Source organism: Coturnix japonica, chromosome 4, assembly GCF_001577835.2.
Source record: "Coturnix japonica isolate 7356 chromosome 4, Coturnix japonica 2.1, whole genome shotgun sequence".
Classification (NCBI taxonomy): Eukaryota; Metazoa; Chordata; class Aves; order Galliformes; family Phasianidae; genus Coturnix; species Coturnix japonica.
Window position 1 is genome coordinate 12321481 of NC_029519.1, and position 26553 is coordinate 12348033.

Sequence of the window (26553 nt, forward strand, 5' to 3'; positions counted from 1 at the left end):
TGCTGGCAGGAGCACTGAGGTGATCATCCCCTGTACTCAATGAGGCTGCAACCTGAGAACTCCACTCAGTTCTGGGCTCCTCACTACAAGACAGACCCTGAGGTCCTGGAGTGTGTTCAGAGAAGGGCAATGAAGCTGGGCGGGGGGCTGGGATACAAGTCTTATGGAGACTGGCTGGGGGAGCTGGGATTGTTCAGTCTGCAGAAGAGGAGGTTCAGGGGCGACCTTATAGCTCTCTACAACTCCCTGAAAGCAGTTTGTGGTGAGTTGGGGGTTGGCCTCTTTTCCCACATAATTAATGATAGGACCAGAGGGAATGGCCTCAAGCAGCAGGGGAGGTTAAGGTTGGATTTCTTTTCCAACAGAGTGGGAGTGCACTGGAACAGGCTGACTCGGGAAATGGTTGAGTTACCATTCTCGGATGGAATAGATGTTGTACTAAGATAAAGGGTTTAGTGGTGATAGGTGGACAATTGGACCAGATGGTCTTGGAGGTCTTTTCCAACCTCCTCTGATTCTGTGATGTTAAATTGGTAGCTTTGTATATTGCATATGCAGAAGTAGGGCTGGCAAATCTCCCTCTGTCCCCAGTGGGAACAGAATCATTGCTGGGTTACACTGCTTTCTGTGTCATTAATCATTTGAACCACTCATCTCATGGCTAAGTAAAAAGAAGGCTCATCTTTACAGGGGAATCACAGCAACATTTTGGCCTCGCTGTTATCGCAGACCTTAATTCTGATCTAGATAAGGGAACACAGTTCCATAAATACCTGGTTGTCTGTAAGTGAGTTAAACATGAGAGACCTCCTGTGTGCTGAGAATCAGACCCACATCTCACCTGGCAAATCAAGGTCTGCAGTTCTGTCTTTCTGAAGCAAACAGATGCACAGAGATGAAAGACGTGCAGCAAACAATGGTACAGTGTTGAAAATACATTTGAATTAGTGATTAGCATTTTATGAGGAATTATTTATATCTCTGCATACTACCTGGAAGGAATATGTTTGGGGAATATGTTTGGCAGCAGAATTCATAAACCTAGATCTCAACTACTGAGTGATTGTGTGAAGTACTCCAAGGCTTTTTAACACCTCATCATTTGCCACCAAGGAACAATTAATAGAAAGCAGTGATAACGATCCTTGCAGAAACGGCAGTGTTGATTTAGGAGTGCTGGAAGCTGCACCCCTGAGCTCCTGCTGATGGTCAGAGAGATGCTTCTGAGACTCCCTGGGTCAGGTCTGCCCCCTGCCAGCAGCACCGGGAGAGGAGCGGGGACAGGGGCTGCTGCCAACACATCTCCCACTGGCAAAACTGCCTTTGTGCAGAGCGAGGTTTGTTCCCAGAGCAGCAAGGAAGGCCCTCCGTACTTTGGCAGGAGATGTCAGAGCACCCAGTTATTACTCGTTGCAATTAAGCTTATGCTCAAAATTACGGATTAAAACCTATGCACAAGTTCTGCAGAGAATAGCAGATAAATTCTGTCTACACTCTGCTTTAATTTTTTTTCAGATAAATGTTTCTTTTTATACTAAGCATATGGTGTGCTAGATTTCAAGTCCCATTGATAAAGACTCTAATCTCTGTAGTCTCTTTATTATATTTTTCCCATTTCTGCTGAGTTGGAAAAGGCATTGCATACCATCTGTCAGCCTGATCACAGTGCAGTCTGCAGAAGTTTCAGTCCAGTACAGCGTCGGCAGCAGCCTGCAGTTCTTCAGTCTTGAGTTCTTGTGGAAGCAATAGAGCCCCATTAAACACTTCCTTCACAAACAAAAACTCATTTGTGCAGCATGCTAATGACAATAATGCAAATGAATCTGTCATGTTCGTAGCTACTATCCCTAACCGCTGTAGTCATGAATATATGGTAATTAAGCTATTACTGATAATGTAACTATGTCAGCACTGCTAAATTAGGGGTTGTACTGTAAATAAAAATGGGGTCATAAAGAGAAAATAAAGTAGTAAAAGATAATGGGTAGAAATACTAAGGGGGAGGCAGGGTAGGCTTTGCATAAGCAAAGGAATTTATTTTAAAGGCTCCTTCTAAAGAATCTGTTTTGATGTCATGCCTTGAAATGGCAGCTAGAAGCTGATATATGAAGCAAGCTGTTCCTTTTGTCCTTGGTGTCTTTCTAAATCCCATGACATTGGCAATTTTGCGATGCAATTGTCATAAGAGATAATCAACTTCCCAATGTGGCTCCATCTCTAAACTCATAAATAACTGCGTAGAGCATGGAAAGATGACATAAGAGATCCCTTTTGTAAAGGTTTGCAATAGAAAAATGTGAGGTTCCCGTTCCCAATAATAATCTGCAGATTAAACTATGCAAAATCAGGATTTTTCTTATTTAGTAAATTCAGTCCTACTGTATACTTTCTGCTCTCTTATACTGTCCCCAGTGCAGTCAGTTTTAGCAGCAGTACAAAATTACTCCCATCCGAAGAACCCTATTTCCACTACACAGAGAAACTGAGTATTTGTAGCAGAAGCAATTTTGTTACGCAAATGTTCATCTTGAGAAACTCCACTGAAATCAATATTTTGTTTAGACTAAATCTGCATGTAAATGAAATCCGTGTGGCTGTGGGTGACCAAGCCCAAGGGTGCGGTATTGGACTTGCTGGTGGGCGCTGGGCCATCACCATTCTGCTTCAGCTCAAGGGGCTGAAGGTTTGAAGAGCTGGAAAGAATGTGTCCTGAATTAAAATGCAAGTTCATTCCAGGGGAAAGAAGGGGGCTAGAGGTTCAGGAGCCATATACTACATGTTTTGTATTCACGTGTTTTCCTGGTTCTGTGCTTTAACAGAACTCAAAACCAGAGAACACAATGATCAAAACTGCAAGACGCTGCCTTTAAGGCAGACAAAGGCAGGCGAAGAAAGCAACTGTCCATAATTAATCTGTGACGTGTAGCAGATAGGAAGCATTGAAGATGGCACGTGGCAAGATCCCTCTATTAGGTGACAGTTTCCTCCACTGCATGAGACAGAAGCAGTCTATATTCTCCTGAGCGATACAATCCCTCATGCTTCAGCATAGAAACTGATTGCTAACAGAGACTGGAGGATGCCTCCTCTGCAGGCTGTTTATTCCACTTGCATCCACAATGCCTTTTTCTCTAACTCAGTTTGAACAGAGCCCTGACAAGGATAGGGCACTGGATTTGATGTCCCCAGTATGCAGTTCTTAATTAAACACGGATGACGATAAGCTGCGTCAATTTGCTGGTGGACTCCCTGGAGACTGATGTATATAGGATCAGGCACAGTATCCAGCTATGTGGTTCAGCAGCATTTTGAGATATTGCCTGGGAAGATGCGAGCTGGCTGAACCCTTAAATCCACATCAGCTGGCAGCCACCACCCGTAGCTGATCCCCATCAAAATCTCTCTGCTGTGACCTGCAGAGCGACTGAACTGGAGCCAAGCGTGGATTTTGCAAATGGCCCTTCTGTTTCTAAAGCACTGAGCACAAAGTGTCCAGTAGAGATGTGGTCACCTTCCAGCTTCTCATTTCACCCCAAATCCTGTCTTCTTTCCTGCCTCTAGGGTTCCCCTTAGGGTTTGCCCTGAGGCTGTAAATGGGGAGCATGACTCTGGGGACAGGTGCTGCAGGTCAAGCCACCAGGCAAACCTTCTTTTCAATCGGGTATTTGTCCATGCTGTCTTTTGCCCAGCTGGCATAGGATGAAAAAGATGTCTTTGCCAATTGTTTTCCAATTCTATTTTGAGATTTGGTGGCTTTCTTGAAATGCAGTGTTGTTTAGGGTTGTTTAAGGAAGCCTGTAAGCCAAGGACAAAACGTAACCATTATAATGCAAGGCAGTGAGGGAATATAAAATAATTCCAGTCTCTTAATCCAAAGTAAACTATTACTAGATTAGTTGCCATTTATTTTTAAAACTTTCTTTTTAAAGAGTTAAGAATTATATGCTAAGGGAAAAAACGCAGATTCAAATAGTTACCCAGATCACAGCATAAAGCATAAAGGCAGAATTTCACAGGCAATAATCCTAATAGCTAAGATCAGAGGAGTACTGGTGTGCCCCACAGATCTCTGTGTGCATGGCAAGCAGGAGCAGAGCTCAGCAAACACCCTGCACCCTGTGGCTGCAGTGAGCGACAGGCTCAAGCACACACATAGCAAATAAGACTGAAGAACAGCGATCTGCAATCAGCGGTGTGTCTGTGGCTCACGGTCATCTGTCTCCTGTTGGCTCCTGCAGCAAGCAGAGCTCGTGCAGCGATGCACAGGGCTGAGTGTAACAGGATCAAAGCCAGCGTGGCTCATGCTGAAGGACCGGAGAAAAAGTTAAAGTAGAAACGATGGCTTTCTAAGGGGTCATATGATCATTTTGCCAGCTGTACAGCTTAGTGTTAGCAGTGCCAGCAAACAACCGTCCTGATGGGAGCAGCTAAACAGAGCATAGAGCGTCTGTGTGCAAACTGAAAATCCAAATGCAAAATACTGTTCCATTTAAAACATACAAAGGATATAAAAATGTATCAGGGAAAAAAGGGACCGTGAATTTTACAAGCATATGAAAAAACGGCCCTTGGAGTAACACATCCACTGCAGGATAAAAGCAATATTGCAACAACAGGATGTAGACTTGCATTTCCTTGCAGTGTGGTGGGAGCAGCAGGTGTATGTCCTGGGGCCTGATCTTCCCCTGATGTCACTCTGTGCTCTGCCGCTCAAATGAACCAAGCTGTCCTGACTGCACGCCAGCAAAGCATGCGCCCTGGGGTTCCTGCTCAGTGTGTGTTTGCTGGAGTGAAAAGGAAGAAACCCAAACTATTATTAATAATAGTAATAATAATAAGAACGATAATAGAAAAAGTAAAACTAGTGAAGAGAAGGCAGCTCACGTGTGTATCACCAGCTGTAGCCCCAAACATCTTGTCAAGCTGTATTTCATCAAGCTGCACCATATCCTCCAAACATGAGTGAAATGGCAGCCCCACAGGGACTGCCCCGTGCCCAGTTAACAGTGAAAAGATCTTGAAGTGCAGAAAGTGAAAAAGATTGCCACTTTCCCAGTTTAACTTCCATGTTCTGTTGACCTGAAGTTATCTAAGGCAGATATATATATATATAAAGAAATAAAGAAAGAAAAAAATCCATGGCATTTTCTTAAGGGACAAATTATTTTTAGCCATGGAGATTTAAAGCTCCCTCCAGGTTCCTGAACTTTAAGAACTTTTCCTCACTAAAGAGCTTGACAGCAAAGTGGATTCTTTTTCCCAGCCTTTCAGCTGTTCTAATTAAAATATGTAAAATCTCCCTTTCTGCACGATGAAGGAATAGGATTTCTTTGCCAGTGAGATAAAAGGCATTTTCCAGAGGCGCTATTTCTAAGAATAATCGTTCCCTTCTCTGTTTTGAGGGCTCAGCCTCTGTCCTGTTTCACTTCATGGTGGAGAAACGGAAAATAAACAGTCTCCCCCTTTCCCTACTTTCCTTGGTTTTGGCCTAGAGACGACTAGCACCAGGCAGCTTTTGTAAGACAAGAAACTGGGGAGTAAATCAACTTAGTCTCGCTTCACAATTATTACACTGCTTTTTAATCACACACATTTATTTGCAATATGCTGCCCAAATGCTGCTGGAGAAAGCCCTGCCAATGAACTGATTACCTGTAAAAGCTAACAAGGCTCCCAAGCAGCTGGACTCTGGGATTTTTGGAGGTGTTTGCACCATTATCTTGAGTGGAGCTGCCCTCTGCCACCACCCTAGCTCATCAGCCTTTCCCTGCTTGCCAGTGCTTTGGGCTGTGTGTGTGCAGCACACTGAGCTCCAGCAGCTTCTGCTCATACCCAGCAGCATCACTCCCTTTGCATCACACACACGCCTTCCTCCAGGCACTGCTCCCCTTGCAACAGGCCTTGGCTGGGCAGGACCTGGGGCTGCTCTGAGGCGCGAGAGAAAAAATAATCCTAAAGACAAAAGGAAACGAATTCAACAAATCAAGGTGCTGCTCGAGAATCCCTGACTGTCACCATGCAGCGACCTGAGGCTGTTGCCTGGGATTTAAAAGCAAGTTCTGAAGCATGGGTTGACTGAACCCAAGCAGGAAGAAAATCATTTTGTGTTCTTGGACTGACGGCAAATGTAGGCTGAAGTTTTGAATAAATGATTTGCTCTGAATCATTTACTCGGCGCTACTCGGTATCTCAGAGGACATGAAGGGCTCTTAAACTTGTACCATGATGAAATATTGAATTGGTGCTTTGCTGTGGGAGCAGCATTCTGCTGATGCCCTCGAGATGTGGCCTGTGTGCAGCTGGCATGGCGGCTGGGCATGGCCTCCTCAGCACCAGCACTACCTCACCTCACAGGTGGGCACCTCTGCCACGAGGGCTGATGCTGGCAAAGTGCCTTCTTATGAAAAAAACACAGCTTTTTCAACACAGTTAAGTGTTGAAACACAGTTGAGTGTTAACGTGCATTATTCATGTTTTAAGAATAGCACAGCTAAGGGAGCATGGCGACATGGTGATCACACAGTGGGGAAGGACATTAGTTTGGGGTGCCCATGAGGCCAGTTACAAACTCGCTTGGTGTCACACTTTGGTTTCAAGCACGGAGTGTCCCTGTGTTGCTGGCAGAGGATGCACAATCCAGTAGCGGGCTGCTCCGCTGTGCTGGAGCCCGGGGCCGCCCTGAGGAGCCGCTGTGAGGGGCGCGCGTGCGAGGGGCGGGTGTGGGCGCGCGGGTGTGAGGGGCGGCGTATCCGCGAGGGGCGGCGTGCGACGGCAGCGACCGCGACGGCTCCGCGTAGCTTCGCTCCGTGCCCGGCCCGGCTGCCGCCCAGGGGCTGCGAAAGGCGGCGCCGCGACCGCCCGGCTCCCCGGGGAGCTCTGCTCGGCGTCCCCTTCCTTCCTTCCCCGCCGCCGGGGTGAGGAGCGCGATGCCTCGCCCGCCCTGCCCTGCCGGCCGGCGGCCCCGCGGCTCGTTGCCTCGTGTGGCGGTGTAGCCGGCCGTGTAGGCGGCGGAGCGCGGGCGGGGCGGCAATGGGGGCTCCCGCCCCCGCGTTGTTGGGCGCGGAGCGGATTACAAATGAGCGGAGCGGCCCGGCGGGCACGGCCCGCGGGTACCACGGCGTGTAGAGCCTGACGGAGCGGCAACGAGGTGAGTGCGGCTCGGGGCGGGCGCGCACTTGGCAGCCGCGGGCGGTCAGGCACCTGCTGGGGCGGCGGCCACGCTTGGCTTCTATCGGGTGCCGGGTTGGGGCCGCCCGGTGGGAGCCCGGAGAGCTGCTGCCGCCTCACGCAGCCGAAATGGTCCCTAACGGAGCGGTCTGTGCCCTGAGTGCGGGTGATCCGGCCGAGCTGCGGGCCCCGGAGTCGGGAGAGGTAACGTTGGGTGCTGCGGTTCAATGCTGCGCTGTCGGTCCGTCGGCGTCCTGCTGTTCGTAGTGAGCGAATCCCCCAGCCCGAAAAAGTCGGTGGTGATTTCAGGACTCCTCCCGAGTTCATTTGTTTACTACGGAGCTGTGACTCCAGTGGTCTCTATGGTGTGAAAACATTCTGCTTGCGTGATATTTTTGTCGGCTTTGACAACAGATTTATTAGTCACGGTTATGAATATGGTAATGCTTTGGTCTGCCATTAAATTCCTCGTGCCCCGGGTAACGTGGCTGAACGGTCCTGGATGAAGCCTTGCGTTCCGCTGCTGCGTTGGAGGAGCGAGGTGGCTGCCAACTTCAGCCCGTCTCTTCCCTTCCTCTTAAGTTTTCTTTGGTTTAGTGAGAACGGTTGGTCTTTGAGATGGTCAAACCCCGAGTGTTGTGCGAGGTGCACCTCCCTGCGAGGAGGCTGATGCAATAGGATGCCTGGAGCAGGAAGGGAGAACGAAGGGGAAGGTGTGGGGAAAGGATGGTCAGGCGGTGACACTGCGGCGTGTGCGGGCTTCCAGGTGACCAAACCTGAGGGTTATTTCCATTTGCTGTGGGCGTTCTGCCCGACCGTGGGCAGGTCTCATGATCCTTGTGCTGTTGCTTGCTCCCTGCGTAAGATAGTGGCTTCTCCTGTGCTGCTACGTCTCAGGGCTGTGAAGCGACTCAGAAGCCCTTGAAAACACTTTTCAGCCAAGAGGTTCTGTGTGAATGCAGATGACTACAGTGACGTTTCTGAAATGCTTTTCAGAAGTTACAGCCGTGTCCTTAAGAAGTTTATTGAAAAGATGTGGCCAAATATGTTTTCAGACATCAGGCTGAAGGAGCAATTTTCTGGCATTTTAATCCCCTGTAAAGAAATCTAGTGTCATTTTCTTTTGTTTCTTTGCAAAAAAGATCTATCATTTTTGGGTGTCACCGTGTCACTCCATGTTTGAGCTGTGAATATTTACCCCCCAGTTTATCTCTATGTAGCCTGGTGGTAATTATCAGCTGAGGAAACCTCAGCCTCATACTGCTTGTGCCTTCAGCCAGCACCCACTGGCTTGGCACAGCTCATCCTGACCATGGCATCACATGGGCCCAGCTCAAGCCCACTGGTCTGTGGTGTGGCTTTGCTGTTGCGTTTGGCTGTGCTTTAATTCTGACACACAGTACGGATCAGTATGTTATCTGCTAAGAGCAAGGCTTCTAAGAACGAACGGTGTCTCAGGGACTACTGCAGAGTGCATTTCTAGCACTAAATAGAAAGGTCCAAGCGTTGTTGTTAGGCTGTGAAAAGAAACTAAACGGAAAAGGACCTGAGTTTGAGAAACCTCTGATCAGCTTTAATTTGTCCTGCAAATATATGGAATGTTAACATAATTTCTTATTTTTATTGCTGGGAGTTGGAGAGAATTTCTTATCATTTGAGCTGCATTGTTTTCATTTGAGCATATTGAAATCTCATTGTTCTTGTCATGTTATTTGGTTGCTTCTTTTTTAAGGCATTGCTTATTTTTCTTAACCACTTTCTGCTTTTGGAGGATCTCTGCATCGAGGTAATGGGACTCACACCGTTCTTTGATTAATTTGCTTTTTTTGCAACCTAATTTATTTCCAGACAGCCTTAAAAACCTTCGAATGTCGATTCTGAGATCTTCTCATGCTGTGGGTTTAATAGACAAGGCGCAGTCAGCTGAGTTATGAGTCCTGCTAGTAATATGATTACGCTGTTTTTTGAGGGATGGAGTTCTTGCAAACATACCTCAGAGGAGAACATTTGCAAAAGCTTGTGCAAATAATTTTTTTTTTCCTGCAACAGATGGAAGAGCTCGATAATCACTACTCAAGAGTGGCTAAAATTAGTTTGAAACAGAAAGATCGTTCCTACAAGCGCAGTAGTATAATTTGTGCAAAACGAGCCAAATTCTCCTAATTGTTACACTGGTGTAAATAGAGAGTGTTTTCTTTGCCTGGAGCTTCTCCTTTTTCATAAAGCACCATAAGGGATTATGATGTCGTTGGCTCGTTAAGTCTTTGTAACAAAGGTGAGGTCTTCCTGAAGCCCAGAGTCAGGCTGGCCTACGGTTTAGTCCACTGTTCTTGTATTCAGAGCAACAGAGATTCCAATTGAAAATGTGCTGTAATATGATTGGGGGAAGAGGGCTGCTGAATGACTTGAATGAATAGCTCGGAGTAAACAAACATGTAAATCATTTCTGGCTAGAGGAAGATAAAGGGAGAGAGCAGAGGAAAGCCAGTCCCATGGGTGAGGTGGTTATAGTGACTCGATCAGCAGGGAGCACCAAGCTCAGCAGGATGGACCTATCCAGAAGCTCAGGACTGGATGTACAGCAGTCTTTTACCTTGGCAACAAGAACTTGTAGAAAACGAGTGCCCTCATGCAAGTATTGCAGCCAAGCAAAGTTTTCCAGCTGTTTGGAATGCTGATCTGGCACAGAGATGAGCAAGCTTGTGTCAAAGGCTTCGTTTGGGCACAGGATGGCCTGCACAGGAGTGGGTAAGCAGGACTACTGCCTCTTGGTTGGGCTGATGATCTTAATGGTCTTCTTCCAACCTTAACGATTCTGTAATTCTCTGTGAGAGCAGGAGGATCTCTTGCTGGTTGGTAATCTCCACAGCAACCAGTTTGGGAAAAATTACAGGCTAGGAAGTGGTTCCCAGAAGTTTCTGAACCTGAAATACTGGTTAATATTGTGGTATTGGTATGAACTGCGGAAGGAACAAGATCCACCTTACTGTTGAGATGAAGTAGTACCAAAGCAAATCTGTGGCTTTAAATCAATGGTAGATTACTATTTATTTATTACTTTATTTTGCTAGTTGAGTCTGTAGGACAAAATTGGAGCAAGGCAAGGGCTATTCTCATTTGCTTTCCCTGCCGAGGGAGATGCCCAGCAGGCACAAATCACTGCAGCAGAGCATCTTGCCAGGCAGGTCCCCCTTTGCGTGCCCAGGCTCAGTGCAGAGGAGGACAGGTATCACAGGCAAGAAGCAGAGCAAGATGGAGCTGTCTGTATGACGGTGAAGACTGCAGCCATGAGCTGGGGCAGATTTTTATCCTGTTCAGCTGTCGGAGCTGTTATGCTTCAGTGTGTTTTCAGGGTAAGTTAGGTTAATGCTCCTGGGGAAGTGAGAAAAGTGTTGGCATCCAGGGCTGAGATAAGCTCTGGGGCTGGTCCCTTCTGCTGCAGGAGGATCCTTGCCCCAGAGCTCTGCCTCCCTGCTGTCTCACCTGCCTCTGGCTTTGGCCACTTCTACCATCATCTTAAAGAGAGGCTGCTGTGTTGTTGCATGCCCCTGTTCAACCTGTGCTCCTGCTGAGATACATCACTTCATAGGGAGGAGTCCTCAGAGTGAAGCATGGCTGTAGGCATCTCTGTCAGATGATGGCTGTGAAGGGAAGGAGCTGCAGAGACAAGGTGCATTTCTGTATGTGTCTGTGTAGCTGGTAGACCTCAATTCTTCTTTCTCTATTTTTTTTTTTTTTTTTTTTTGATTACATCAGGTTTTCTATTGCATTGGTCACAGCAGTGTCCATGATGAGCAACTTCAGGCAGTAGGATTGACTGACAAAGCTCTCAGATCACATCCTTGCTAATAGGAATTATGTGTGTTTGTGTTAGATCGTTGGACATGTGTTATTATTTATTCTTGGCGCAGTGTCTGGATCCAAGCCAGGGAGCTATTTTGCCCTTATTTCCTTCTCCCTCCTCTCATTCGTTCCCTTTTTTTTCCACATGCAGTGAACATGTTCCGGTCAGAACTAAGGCAATTTCCTGGCCCCTTTCACATACCCTGCATCCCTTTTGTATCCTTAGCTGGGAACTGACACAGTGTTTGGGAAACACTGACTTAAGCACCTGAATAAAATCAGATATATTTCCCATCATGTCCGATAATTAAATTGTAGCGCTCATTAGCACAGGATGCTGAAGAGAGCAAAAGCAGGTTGGAAAGGATGAGTTCACAAAGAAACAGAGTGGATAGGAAGCACGGTGGTCTGGATGTGACCTCTGGCTCTCTGTGTACAGATTGCCATATGCAGGGGAGTGCAGAAGGGAATGGCCGCTGTCAATGCAATGGGCACATGCTGCCTCCCACTGCTGCAGAGGCAGCATCCTGCTCTGAAAGGCAGGGCTGGGGGTCTGAGCTGTGCCTCCATTCTGCGCCAGCACACAGAGCCTGCTGAATCAGCATTTTGCTCCCTCCTTGGTAAAATAAAGAGGGAAGAACCTGGAGCAGAGTTTATTGGGCGTTTTGGTACCAGAATGATAACCGGAGTAGAGATGTCAGCTTGCTCTCACAGGTATTAATGGATTAGTGTGGAACGCTGTGAGGATTTTGTTGTGTGAAGCCTTACTGGCAAAGTAGTGTGAGAGCAAGAAGCCATCTGGGGCTCAGGGCTATGTTTGGGACAAGAGGATAAAATAATTCTACTTTCTCATTTGGTCTTTACATCCTGTTCTGTCTGTCTTGTACTGTAGTATGAAATGGAGGTGCTGATCTTTTACTTAGCCTGGAGCTGCGGTTAATGGAAGTATCTGTACCGTGTATGGGAGCAGTTGAAAGTTTCCGGGTAGAGAGATATCCAAGTCTCTAGAATTGCCCTAATGTCCTAAAATCGTTCCTACTGGGAACAAAAGGAATAAAGGTTCCCAGCTCTTCATTGCTGATGCTTCATCCAGTTCCCTTGGGGATGGGGATGTGCCCACCAAATAACTGGGGAAGGGGCAGTGGAGCAGGTTCCCATGGCCCAGCCAAGAAGGCTGTTTCAAAGAGAAGCATCTTCTGCAAGAGAGGGATGTTTTTAACAGTAGAGGAAAAATTACACCGGTGAAAGAAGTATCATCATCATCATAGTGTCATAGTCTCGTGTGGAAAGCCAGATCCGGAGATGAGAAAGAGGGCAGGATAGCACAGAGAATGTGCAAATGCAAGGTGAGAAGTCCCTGTAGTATATTTAATGCAATAGTGAAAGTCCCTTACCCAGGTCTTTCTTTCCTGCATAAGACCATCAGGATCCTCTGGCTAAGACTCTGAAGAATCCTGGAAGTCTTCTTAAGCCTCCTTCTCCTGCACTGCCTTGTTTCTTTGTCAAGAAAGCAAAGATCTGTCTCCCTTTTGGAAAGGTCCCTAGAGGTTGATTTGGAAGCTCACTGTGCCCAGTGGCTCCACAAGGATTGCAGGAGGGAATAGGTCTGTTATCTGCCTGGCTCCCTGGCTGGGAGAGCAGCTCCTGTGTGTCCCAGCTGATGCCCTGCTGTCAGCAGGATGCACAATGGGAGATAAACACTACTTGGCCACATCCCGGTTTCTGACAGGCACCAAGTGCCCTCTCAGTGCTGTGTGTGTAGGGGCATAAGCTGAACTCAAAGCAGAGGTATGCTTTATGGCCGTGAAAAGAGCTTCAGACTTCTCCGACTCCAGGTCTAAAATGAATGTATGCCTTCAAATGTACATCATCTCTGTTGAATGGCAGAGTGAAAGCCTGGAGCTCTGTGTTTATGGAGCGTTAGGGCAAATGTTCTGACACTTGTCTGTGGGATTCTATTGATCCTGAAATCACGCCAAGTTTGAAATGGTATCTCTCTGGCTCTCCTATTTCTTCATTGTGTGCAGGGATTGATTCCGGTGTGTACACGCACACCTCTGAGGGTATGTGGAAGCACGATGACTGGGAGCGCTAAGTTGTGGCTTTACGTGCACGCGTGCCCGCACACAAAATGGCTTCACTTCCATGTGAGTTCCTGCAGCTTTCCCTGCACCCTGTCTGTAACCTAATCAAACAGGCTGAGCAGCTGGTGAGTGGGCGCCGTGCCTGTCAAAGACATGGGTATGAATATCAGCAGTCAACAAGCCATCACGTTAGCTACTGGCACAAAATGTAATTAGGGAGGGTAGGTACCCCTCCCCAAAATAAACCCATTGCTGTCCACAGAAGCCACTCGAACCCCTGGTTGGCTGAAATAGTTTTGCAAAAGGAAGAAGTTGAAGCTTGGCTGAAAGTAATGTAGGCAGGATGCTGCAACAGATGGAAGGAAGTTTTTTACAAGTCTTGTAGCTCCCCATGCAAGGCTTTATGCCTGACCTTCAACACAAATAGTTTACTTGCACCCACCATATCCCTGTGGAGAGGGTCAGGTAGGACACGTACTGGCAGATCTTCCTGAGTTGTCTTTTCTTGTTGCACTTCTGAATGGAACAAATTGGGATTCCTTTTCCTCCAAAAAATCTTACAGATTCCAAAAATCTCACTCATTGTCAGCCTGCGAACATGACATATCGAGGCTGGAAGATATGTTATTATCTGCTTAAAATTGAACACTTAGAGAAGCCAAGACCCTGGTAGTTAAATGGCTCATCAGAGGGCTGGGAAAAGAAATGGAAAGGCTGGGATTCATGCCACCAAGACAAGGGTGGGCTTGGCCTGAAGGCTTTTTGTCAGATTTGTCAGTGCTATTAGCCCTGTTTGGTCGCTGCTCAGTATTTTATCTCAGATGTCCTCTAAATTGCTTATTTTGGTTTGTTTGGTTTTTTTCAGTACTTGCTAGCTGATGGCACCAGAGTTAAGCCTGAAGTATTTGGGATGTAAAACAGCAGGAGGGCTGCTGTGACCTTCCCGTGTGTTGGTTTAATCTTTTTCTCTTTCAAAAGTCTAGAGACAAAGATCCCTACCTTATGACTGACCTGTGTGGAGCAGGCCAGTTAAGGGCTGTTTAGTGTGTTTGCTTTTTTGGGATCAGAGTTGTTCTTTCTTTTTCTTGCTTCTGCACTCAGAGCTTCCCCTCGGTGGCTGTGTATGTGGGACAGGATGCTACCTTCACTAGTGTTCCAGGCAGGTAGAGATGCTCTTTAGAGCATCACTGTGTCCCTCCTGGGGCAGGGGATGACACTGTGGCAGTGGGGCTGTGCTCAGGTCAGCCCTAGGCAGGCACAGAATGGTCAGGTGAAAGCAGAGCACTTGGCTTTGTGCTGTGATGGGATCTGAGGGGTTGTTCCACATGGTGATGCAGACGCCTCAGTCCTGCACCATGGCCCCTTCCATGGCAGTGGTCTTTTAGAGTCCTTTAATCTGGTTATTCTGCTCAGCTGAAGTCCTTGAGTGCTCTGAGCAGTGGCACAATCTGAGGACACTGATAATTGGACCCTGACCCTATGATTGAACCAGGACAAGACCACAAAGTCCCGTCAAGTCTGCACCGCTATCAGGTTATTCACGGTGTTTACGTTGTTAGATGGATTTTGCTGGTGTGGTTTATGGACGTTTCAGATCCCATTTCTACAAATGGATCCTGTCAGTACTCCTGTCCATTTGGCCAAACACATTTTTACCAGCAGTGGCTTGTAGGTTGCTCTGTCACTTCTGTGGTGCCTGGAGGAAGACATGGGCAGCTGCAGGATGCAGCTATTCCTGACCAGACATAGATACTTGGGCTTGAGAGCCATTCAAATGCCCATCGGCATCCAGATGCCCTTCCTGCACAGGGGACAGGATAAGACTTCCTCCCTTTTTGGAGTGGTAGCTTTTTAAGTGTGAGTGGGAACACACTGAGGGTACAGCCTTGGGCAGGTACCGAGCAGCACGGGCTGTTCTGCAGTGTGCTCCCGAGCTTAACTGTTGAAGCATTACGAAGGGAATGTGGAGTTCAACAGAAATTGAATTAGGCTTTTAGTTCGTGTTCATTTCTGTAAAACCTAAAGTATGTTAAATGGTATCAATACTGTGCCCATATTGCTGTTTAAATCTGCTTTATGGGTTAAGCCTCTTAGCAAGCAGTTAGGGGAGATGAACATCAGCATCACCCATTTCACAGACAAGGAAACAAGCTCAGTAGCATCTGTAGTCATGCAAGATCCAGAGGCAGGAGATGGATCTTTTTGCTTTCCTGATGCTGTGCCACACAGCTGTCACTGAGTTCAGTTTATTAATTCAGAAGCAAAAGCACAGTTTGCTACTAATAGTGTGGTTACATGAGAGAAACCAACACGCTGCCTAGGTTTTGTAATGGATGGATTCCTATTTTAATCATCTTTTATAGCCCAAACAAGTACAGCTTGCCTTCCTGAGTGGTGAATGGGGACTTGGGCTGTAAAAAATTCAGTGGGGGGCACAGAACTCAGCCTGCTCCCCACAAAGAGACCTTTAGCTGTTGAGCCTGCATAATGTTGTTAAGAACAGCTTAAACCCAATAGTGAACGTGTGTCCAGTGCTAAAATGGGACCAGCAGCTGGGAAGATAGAAAAATGAAGTAGGATGTTGCTGAGAAGGTTACAAAGCCCTCTTAGAGGGAGAATTTGAGCAAGAGAGTTTGTAGAAGCTCCTGCAGCGTGCAGGTTGATTCCCTGCCTCTCTCATGCAGGTTGATGTGTAATGGATCAAGCTGGGGGCTTACTGCTGCTCGAGTCTGCCCAAAGCAGGGCAAATAGCTCTGAGTTCTCATCTGTAAGTATAAAAACGTGACTAATATGAGCAGGCCTTCTTTTCAGTGAAGTCTTTTATAGGAAAGATCATTTATAATTATCATGGATAACTGATGCTATTCGAAAGTGCTGGTTTGTTTCCAAATTAACCAACACATAAGTAGACCTACTCTTTTCTCATTTAAATTCATTCATTTTTAATATTGCTTTGGATCCAGGGCCCTCATGTACTGTTTTTGGTCCAGCACTCCTGCTGACTCCATATGGATCAAATTATCTTCATTACAAGTGTCAGGTGGGTCCAAAGCAGAACCTCTTGCACCTGAAAAATGAGTCCTAGGAATAACCTCAGATTGCAAAATGTTTCCAGCCCACATGGGTTGCATCTGTGCACTGGAGATGCTGGAGAAAGGGGGCTGTTTGAATACCATTTTATTTTATTTTTAATTTGACCATCTCAGTTTTCACAGATGTTTGAAGAAAGGCTGCAATTTGCATGAGTACCTGAGTCTGTGGGAGCTGCTGAATACTACAGAAGAATGAGTTTGGTGTTAGGCCAGTGTAGTATGTATTCATAGCACTGGTGACAGTGCTTTTCATGTCTGGGTAGCTGGGGAGACTTTAGGGGACAGAACTGCATAGGTTTAGCCCATGGGAAATGCTAGAACCAAACTATGTGTGGTTGCTTGTAGAATCCAGTTTGTATTTGTTACAACACAGGAACAAACCATGACCTGAATGTCCTTCTTCACCCTTCTATATAGAGTTACCACAGCACTGGCAGGAAACCTTCCAATGCCACCCTATCTGTGCATACACACATATAAGGTGCCAGGAGATGGTGCTGCAAATTTGTGCTTTATTTGGTCCTAAAGCTGCTTTGTTGCACGCATCCAAGCCCAGCAGAGCACTGGTAATATATGGATGGGAACATATTCCTCAGCTGGCACTTGATCTCTTCTCTTGCTTTTTTGGGGTGGTACTGAGTTGGGAAGATAGGCTATTGTCACTCACTTCTGAGCACTAACTCAAAACCTAGAAGACACTGGGGCTGAGAGCTGAAGGAGTTACATAACAGCATGTGACAGACGACATCGGTGGGACATGAAAGAAGAGGCAAAGCGTGGAGATGCTTTGAAGTGCTACCAAAGCTTTGTGGTGCCTTCCCTGCTGAGTTAGAGGAGAGTTTTAATTTGGTGAGTTTAGTCAATGGCAGTAGCCCGGCATAATAGAACAGGAAGAAGTGCAGAATAGTGGCTTCTCTTTTCAGTTTTACATGTGCAATTAGGAATTATGTCACTGAAGTCAGAAAGACAAGTGAATCTGCATAAGCAGAGTGGGATCCAGAGTGCGTAAGAGGCATTTGAAACAATTTAGCCTTGCATTAGCTGAAATAATGTGAAGAAAGAGCATAGTAAATTAATAGCTAACACTCAAAAGGGAAAAAGAAGGGGAAGTTAAAAGAAAGGAGAGCTCTGAGTGTTTTGCTGCAGTAAGATGACATAAATATACACAGACTATTAATTAGGAGAAGATTATCTGAAATCTCAAAGCCAGCTTTCAGCTTCTCACTTTCCCACAGTATCTTGTTATAGCCCAGTATCAAAACAGCAGTCCATTAAAACAAATTTAGTCATCCAGTCATGCAGGTGCTGCAGTGAAACAATGCGGTTTCCCAAACTTGCATCTTTCTGCTCAACTTTTCTATTACACTCTTACTTTCCATCATCTCCGTTTTTAATAAACAGTTTCCATCTGATGCACCTTAATATCAGTCTGTTCTGTTGTCTTTGCACTGATCCCGGCAGACTGCAAACATGTCATGAGATTTCATCTCACATCTTATATGTGATTTTTCCCAAGGGGAGAATTTTCCCCTGGATGTTTTCAGTTGCAATGCTGCAGTTGCCTATATTGCTTGCTTAGATTTCTCTGTGTGCCCTAAGGATTTGCAGTCCTATGCTAATGTAATACGGAAAGTAGAGTCACCTTGACTTCACATTTGTCAGCTTATGCAAGTGCTAACCTTTTACTGCACTGCAACAGAAATGTCATTGCTGTTCAGCCTCGAGATGACAAACAAACAGCTTCATTGTCAGCAATGGATTTAGGAGGCTGCCTGGCTCACTGGCTGGTGCAGCGGGTTTGGGAGCTCAGCTCTTGTCAAATACTACACAAACCAGAATGCGTGATCCTCCTTTTTTTTTTTTTTTTTTTTTTTTTTTTCCCTAGGGAGAAATTGTATATGTGTGTGAGTGGGTTCACCTTTTTCAGGCTTTAAGAGGGGCATGTCTTGCCAGCTTTTAACTCATCCCCTGTGGCATTATCTAGTGCAGTGTTTGAGCTTGTTCTGGGGCAGCTCAGACTGTAGCATCCTTGGCAGGGGTGTGGTATCCCTACAGCTATCATTGCCCCACCATTTGCTTTTGCAGAAAGTTGAAGTCCAGAATGGAAGTGAAGAAACATATAGATTGCATTTGACTATTTCAACCTGAAATGCCAGCCAAGTAGCATTTATGGAACTAAGGTAGCCAGCTGGTAGTGTGTAACAGCCTGCCTGAGATGTAGGGGGGTATAGGAGAAGTCCAGCTTCTTCACCCAGACCTCCTGCTCCTGTAGCTCTGCTTGATGGCAATACCTGGTATCTGGGAGAAATCAGCACTGCTGTTGGCATTAGCACAGTACTTGGGGGAGATTTGTTGGCTTCAGAGGGTGCTGCACCAGCTGACTGGGGCACTGTTTGCATTATCTGAGTGGGCTTGAATGCTGCTGCCATTAAAAGCACTACGGAAAATTCAAAGTGTGGATGAAGAGAAATTGGACAGTAATCCATACATGGGAACAAAAAAACCTTCAAGGCCCAGAATGTACTCTTAGCAAAACATTTTGAATTTGCCAAGGAAAATAAGTCATCCATGACTTGAGCAAGGTTGACTGTTCTGTGACACCTCAAGGATGGAACAAAATCCAGAGTACTGGGACAAAAAAGAATGATGTGGGGGAGAAAAGCATCTGCAACTTGGAATCCTTCCAAATTGCATCTGCCATATTTAAAAAAAAAAATAAAAGCCAACAAACAAAAACACAAGGAATCTTGGGGTCTGGCCTTGGGGAAAGATGCAAGGACAGCAGTGCTTGCATTCAGTTTGCACAGCCATGCAGGCAGGAGGCAAGTGGGCACTGCAGGGACGAACAACAACAGGAGGGATACAGTATCCAGTGCTGTGCTGGGGGGCAGTTGTTTTGGAAGCAAGCAGTAGCTTTAATTATTTCATAGTGGAGCTTGGAGCAGTGCAGAAGGAGGAGATGCAGCCATGATAGTAGTGTAGAACCCTGCATTTCCAAGAGGAAGAGCAAAGAGGGGCAACCAGTGTGCAAACAGCAATCTGTGTATCCAAGTAACTTATTTCTAACAAACACAGAAGTGCTTGGTTTCATCGTGAGGGGACACTTAGTAAGCTGACATGGAATTAATCCAAGAAAAGCTTGAGTGTATATTTCTGGGGATGAGAAATCCATGAGTGGATAAATATGTTGAAGAGATGCACCAGTTCTCCGTTCAAGTGAAACCACCCCTCTTGCAAAAAGAAAGCCTGGCAATGGAACAAACACGTGTACTTGACCTCTTGCCCTAGGAACTGTACAGTGATATTTTTCTGTGCTTGCATATGCCTGTAGAAATTGCATCTGTCTCAGTTTCTGCAGGCATCCATTCTGGCTGGGGACACTGTGCAGGAGTGATTGTGGCTGTCAGAGCTGCTCGCTGTTAGTCAGCAAGGTCTGCACTACAGTCGTTTGATCAGAAATCCGTAAAGATGGACATGACCTGTAGCTCTAAATAAGCTTGGAAGGAATGAGCCAGACCTGCTGCCCAAAGGTACACAAACAAGAAAGCAAATAGCAGGTAACTGGCCTCAAGCATTTTATACGAAATTGGAAAGAGCTCTTCATTGACAGGAAAATCCAGCTGAAAAAGAGAACACAAGGGCTCCTCAGATTGCTGGAGGGCATAGGAAAATCAGTGCTGAGTCTGACTTCCCACTCAAGAGCTGTTCTAAGCAAAGGTATTTGATGGGCAGGGGATGAAAATCTCAGAAACAAGGACTGGAGAAGCTGAGGAAAGATGCCTAGGCCAGAAGTATAAAACATAAAAGATTCTGGTCTGCTGTGGCACTTTAGGACACAGGGCTCAGGAAATGTAACCGCAGGATGCTGATAAGTATTTGGCCTTAATTCATCAGTGTAAGAATTTCATGATTTAATTTATTTTTGCATGCTTGTGCTGGCTGGAACCAGCTTCTAAATACAAAACCGTTCATTTATTATAGTTACAAAAACAGGCCTGAAGAACGAAAAGGTCTTGAGAAAACTGTGGACCTGAGTACTTTTGTTGAAGCTGTGCTAAGTTCTGCATATAATGAAGCTGGATGTAGGGTTATTCTAAAGAGGAGATGAAGGTTAAGATTTTTGTCAGTGTGTCCACTAGCAAAACCAGGCTTGTGATTTCCATCACTCCTGCAGTTCATCCAGGAACAATTCTGAATGTGAGCAAAGTCTCAATTTTCCCTTGCAATGATGCATGTAACATTATGTCTTTCATGGATACTCTTATTTCAGTCATTTTTGCTACACTGTTACAAAAATGTGATTGTAGGTGATAAAATTTAATGGACAGTGTTTAAAAACGCTAACAGACAAAGTAAAAAAATAATAACACTTGTAGAATAGGATTGTTGCTAACCGTGGAGCTTGAAATTACTTAACTGGACATGGTCATTACATAGATGCCCATTGAAAATGTAACTGAAGAAATCCCCAGGTCTCCATTTAGTATCCTTGCCAGTTGTTTGTTGTACAGGCTGAGTTTATCCTTTTGGATCTGTTTTTTAATCAGACGTTTTATCTGTTTTATGTGTCTGTAAAGAACAGTGCTTGACAGTATCTTGAAAATGAGAGCTATGCAGTGAGAGCAAGTTGTTGAAGGTGGGAGGAAGGGGAAAAAAATGAGTTTTAGGAACTATATAAATTCCTGTTACAGAAAGCAACACCATGGTGTTTCACTGTCCTTATTTGTAGCCCCCAGTGATGCTGTTTACCCTAAAACCAAATGAGAGAAGCAAACTGAAACACAGATCTGAAGAATCATTTACCCAGAGGTGCACTAGAAAGGCAGCTGAGAAATCCTCAGCCTCCCGTGTCTCTGAGATGTGGTTGTCTGATAGATCAAATCCTGCTGCTCAAACTCCCAGCTAGAATCCCAGTGGGTTTTTTTAGCCTGTGAGAAACGAAAAGTCACCTTGAGAATTTTACCCACCTTTATGACAGACAGACGTGATGGTGGCGGGAGCTGCCAGGACCTTCGCAGCTCTGCCAGGAGAAGTAAAAGCCAGAGCAGAGCTGGGGATTAATCTCTTTTCCCACATGTTAATTCTGCTTGTTTTGCCTTAGACTTGATGATCAGTGAGAAGCTATACCGATCTGGTTATGCTGATTCTGTAGATCCCACAGGTCGTCCCCAGTCCTTCTGACAGCTTTGAAGATTTGCAGTAAGCTAAGCCTCAGGTAGCTAGACAGTGGGGATCGTAGCTTGATGCTCATTTCTCCAGTCAATGTCAAAAGAGCAGCTCCTCAGGAAGTAGCTCTGGAAGCAAGGATTACATTTTGAATGCTGAATTCACAGTGGGTGGTAGTTTGGAGTCTTGAACTGAGGTCAGACCAAGCAAGCAAAATGTAAAAGTGCTTCACCAGTCTCTGTTCATAAAAGTATAAGGCAGGGGAAATAGCATCTGAGTGGCACCTGATATCTGCAGTGGTTCCTTCAGCACTATGCGCTGTAATTTAAGTCCACTGGCTCTGAGTTTTCTCTTTTTCAATGAGCACCTTCAGCCTGACACCTCTTCAGTTCACATTTGCCCAAGGCTTGGGCATGCAGCCACATCTGGGTCAGGCAAAACACTTGAGGATAAACATCATCCAAATGTGGAAGTAGGAAGGCTAAGTAATGAAAACCTGTGACTCTCTTGTATAAGGAGTGTACTTGCATTCAGTATTGATACCTTGATGACTGTGCCCCAGAATCAGCCCTTCACTGAATAGGGTGGGACATCTCTGAGCCTTTTGCTCCTCTCTCAGGCTCCCTGCTATTTTGTGTAGCTGTCTAAACATCAGATATTCATGTTTTCTGGACTCCTTCACTGCTATCAGACATAGAAGCTTTCAGATGGGAAATCAAGAGGGGAAAGAAGCAAGAGGAAGCTGAAAGTAAATGAAGACTCAGGAGAACAGTGCCTGTCAGAAGAAACTGGCGGTGTGTTGTCACAGTACATCTGCTGCTCCAGTGCTTTGTTCTAGAGAAAACATCAGCGGGGAAAACAGTTGTGCTACCCTGTAGCCTTACTCTTCTGCCATCTTCCCAATGTGCTTCAGCTGTTGATTGGTGATAAAGGCGAGCTTGGACAGAAATGAGTTGCTGGACCAGAGCTTCAGTCCAAAGTCTCCTGGCTTTTCTTTGCCTAGAAATGGGGGTGATGGTACTTTGCATCTTGCAGGGAGCCTTAATGAGAAATGCTAGTAAGCAAATTCCCAGTTTTGCAGGATGAGGGCTCTTAAGCCCAGGACCATGAAGAAAAATGAAGGAAAATTGAAAACATTGCCTGTAGTGTAACGTAGATACTGTTTGCATTTCTGTCTATAGCTGCAGTTACGGCTGTGCTTAAGTAAAGCTGTCTTGTGTGTAACACACTTTTTTTCAGCTGATTTTAAGCTCGGTGTGGCAGTAACAGAAGTGTCTTGCAGTAGAGAAGCCTCAGCAGGCATTGGCTATAAGCGGGCATGTGTGGAAATGCATTTCTTCTCTGTCAAAAGTGGTGTTAAATTGGTGGTTGTATTATCTGATTGAGTCAAAGGGATCCTCTCAGGCTACATGTGAACAAGGTTGTATGATATCTAGTTGGCAGGATTCAATGGGTTTACAAAGCTTTCTCATGAAGAACACTCAGTAATTGCTTCTGCACGGCATTGACGGATTGATAACACCCTTGTAGTTTAATAAATAGCAGAGTGGACAATTCTTAAGTGTATAACCATGAATCAGAGTACAGAATGCCACTTCTGCCCTGACCTGCCTGAGACCACAGCACAGCACAGCCATCCCTTGCTGTACAGACCATGCTGTTTGCTGCCAGCCAGGAGAGGACTCACAGGAAAGGTGGTGCTGCATCCTGCAGAGAAGGTTTGGTGTGTTGTAGTCAGGCAGCCACAATACTGACAAGGCTGTGGGCTCCAAAGCCACAGCTCTCCTCTCTCTACTCCACACCTCAGATCCACAAACTTTGGCTCAATGTTAATAAGGTTTTTAAGCCTAGAATGTGGGACACTTTCTGTCTAGTTTCTGCATCAATAAAGTTCACTCAGTGACTCACACTCTTTACTTCGCACCTTCGAGGCTAGAACTCCCCTTTTTTCTATTCACCCCCAACCCCCCCCCTTTTTTGTGTTTTTTTTTTTGTTGTTTTTTTTTTTAATTTTTAAGACGACGACATTCTCTCGTAATTACTGAACTCCCAAAGCTCAAGGCCGAAAATAAACCCTAGAAAATGTGGCTAGATTCCCAAGGAAGTGACAAACATGGTATGACTGTAATCTAGTGGCGTCTAGTCGTGCAGACTGAGAACAGTTATAAAGAGCATGCAACCCTGGGGAAAGCTGCTTTCTTAGGGTGGAATAACTCCTTGATATGCTGGTGGGAGTGATACTGCTTAAATGGCCTTCTTGAGGCTTGCTTGGCCCTGACTCTATGCTATGGTTTATCTTCAATCTTAATGCCAAAACACTTCCTTTCAGTCACTTTACAGAGTGCAGTGCTGCTCCATTGGCAGAGATCAGTATCTGTAAGCCATCTGTACTGTAAGAAACAATGCTGTCTTCTGGGAGAGATGGTGAGAATGGTACCCTGCATGTTGTATATCTGTGATTTAGCAGCATTGTGGAGGCATCCAGGAAAGACAGGCACATAAGGATCATAGCACAAGATGCATCAGGAATGCACGTAAAGGAAGATAAACCAAGAAGCCGAGAGCAAAGATATTTTGCTTCTGGATGCTGTTTGGGTAAATTAAGCAATTAGTCTCCTTAGATCTGAACTACATTTTATGTGGAAGCCAGGAAAACAAGCCGGTTCTGCAAAGCAGCATTCGGGGAAAGAAGAAGAGCAATGCATTGAACTTGTAGGTACATGGGAAGGAGAGACCACAGCTACCGCTTTGTAGGAACCATGAAGTATTTCATGCTGCATTTCTTTGCCAGGAGTGTAACTCTCCTGCCTGGCAGAGAGATGTGAGAGGTGCCTGAAGGACAAGAAGGGGACAGAGGACTGTGGCATCCTGATAATTTGCAGCATGTTCCAGACACAAGTTGGGAGCACCAGCTGGAAGAGAGTAGAAGCAAAGATCCTTCACAGTGCCTTGGAGGAGAGAGGAGATCGATATCAAGAGAGGAAAATAAAACTAGCAGAGACAGCTGTGGTAATTACCAGTTCAGGGGTGATTCTCATTAACCTACAAGATCTTCTTCTCTGCACAGATCAGATAGAAAAGGGAAAAGTGAATCTGTGTTAGAAGAGCTGCAAGAGGGAGAACTGGATATCCACTGGAGAGTCTAGGGGAGCAAAAGTAATGCCCTGGACTGGTCTGCAAATCCAGTGCTGGAAGCAGACCCAGGGGTAAGGTATTTATTAACTGTTTTCTTTTCAAAGTTTGTGGAACATTAATACTTTAAATACTTTATCCTTCATTAACATAATTAAGAATACACAAGCCTAAACTGAAAACAGAATTAAGAAATTAGCAGGTGCGGGGATTTAGAAGCAAGAGGTTTGGGAAAACAGGACTTGCAAATGTCGGCATTAAGTAGAGCAGTGAAATCGTGCCAAGTCTTATTTATGGATTTGTGCATTTTCTTTGCGGAGCTCCACTCCTGCAGCCAGAGGAATACAGCTCAGTTTAAACATGAACCCCCTGCAGTTATACTGTAGCTGAGCCTAAACCTGGGAGCATACAAAATAAATCTCTTCTGAAGAAGTGATGAGCCTTACCTTAGATGTCTTTTGAAAGCTGAGATATCTTGAATGAACGCATAACTGGAAAGGGAAGCAAACTGCAAAATGAAATCCAAAAGAAAATGGGAGAAAATTTTAGAATAGTATCTCAAAGAAAGAAAATACAAAAGAAGCAGCAGCAGGATGATGTTACACTGCAGACAAGAACTTGGAGTGGAAGAAAAAAGCATCCTAGGACCATAGGAGAAATTCGCCTTAGGGAAATCGGGGCTGATATCCAAGACAGTGTCCTGCAGATTTTGCAGCATGTGACGTAGTTGTCCTGTGGAATATTTAAATCAAGGTGTTGCTTGAGCAAGGTGAGATGTTTCCATTTTTTATTATTACTTGTACTACCTTTTTTGGTGACAGAACTACAGCCCCTCAGGAGGATGGGCCATAGCAGTGGGAAATTGCTGCTTTCAGGCTTTGGAATGGCTGGAGAGAGATTGGAAGAGAGGGCTAGAAGCCTTCCAACAGCAAGATCATGGGCTGGGAGTCATCTGCACCTCAGGCTTATGCCCAAAGAAGAGGGACAGCAGTGCTGCTGTTAATCGTATCCTCAGCTTGTAAGGTAAGGAGCAGGTGTGGGCAGAAGGCAGGGGAAGAGCATTTCATATTCCTCTAAAGGGGATCAGTGACTCAGCTCCCCTGGAGGCATTCAGGCTTCAGGTTGCTCTGACACTGTGCTGTGTCTGAGTAGACAACTGAAGGGTCTGTTACCCATGTAAAGCTATATGTGTGTATATATCTGTATGTGTATTTCTGTGCAATTCTGGCCAGTTGTCACTTGTTTTCATGAAAGGGTGATGCAAATCCCTTCGTTTCTGTTTGCTGCAGATTTCTCATCTATCCTCTCAGGAGAGGATGAATACTTTGTCCTATAAAAAGTACTCTCAGATCTGTGGCTGAAAAGCCGTATGAGAACTAGATGTTATTATAGTTGGTAGCCGATGGGCACAGTTTAAGTATGCAAAGATTAAGAAATAACGTGGTTACTCCTGCAAATCTCTGACCCAAATCTCTGACTTTATAAGTGTGATCTGATGATTGAACAGACAAGTCTTATGCTGGAGATATCCTTAAGGAACCTTATTAGAGCATTAACAGAAGCAGCTCTGTGTCCTATACATTTTGTTGCTTACAAGTAGAGTAACAGCATTACTCCTCTTCCATGCTGGTTTGCTCTGTGCAGCATTTATTTGTATCTTGTAGGCTTGTGTGTTTAATTCTCTTGAGAATGCTTCTCAATTGTGAATGGGTGTGTTTTATGTCCTCTGGTCGTTCTGTGGATCTTCAGAAACTGTCCAGTTTGCAGTTTCTGAGCTATCCTAATGAATGGGATTTGGCTTTGTGTAATTGTTTTATCTGCTGGCTGTTCTGTTTGTTATCATTGTCAGGGGAAGTTCCTCTCCACAGTCTTTCTACAAAGATATTTTCTTTCCCAAACAGTATTTGTATCTCCTTATGGAATACGCCACTGTAGCACACAGCTGTGGCACTCATATTGCCAAAGGATGGTCTCAATAGAAGTGGCAGTGAAGGTTGCTCACACCAGGCCTGACTTGTACAAAAAAGGTGACAAAGATGGGCTGTGGCTGCAGTGCCATTGGAATCCAT

The 26553-nt window shown here is 45.5% G+C and overlaps 1 protein-coding gene across 2 annotated transcripts in view; it reads left to right on the forward strand.

Moving 5' to 3' along the window:
• Positions 1–6761: 6761 nt before the first annotated feature.
• Positions 6762–26553, forward strand: part of TRPC5 (transient receptor potential cation channel subfamily C member 5) — a 91617-nt gene continuing 71825 nt past the window's right edge. Inside the window, exon 1 of one of the 2 annotated variants that reach the window (XM_015860650.2) lies at positions 6762–7147. The gene's annotated coding sequence lies outside the window, so the exon portion shown is untranslated. Of the gene's footprint in view, positions 7148–25278; positions 25508–26553 lie in introns of those variants that run through there. The other variant, XM_015860649.2, reaches the window with a different exon arrangement.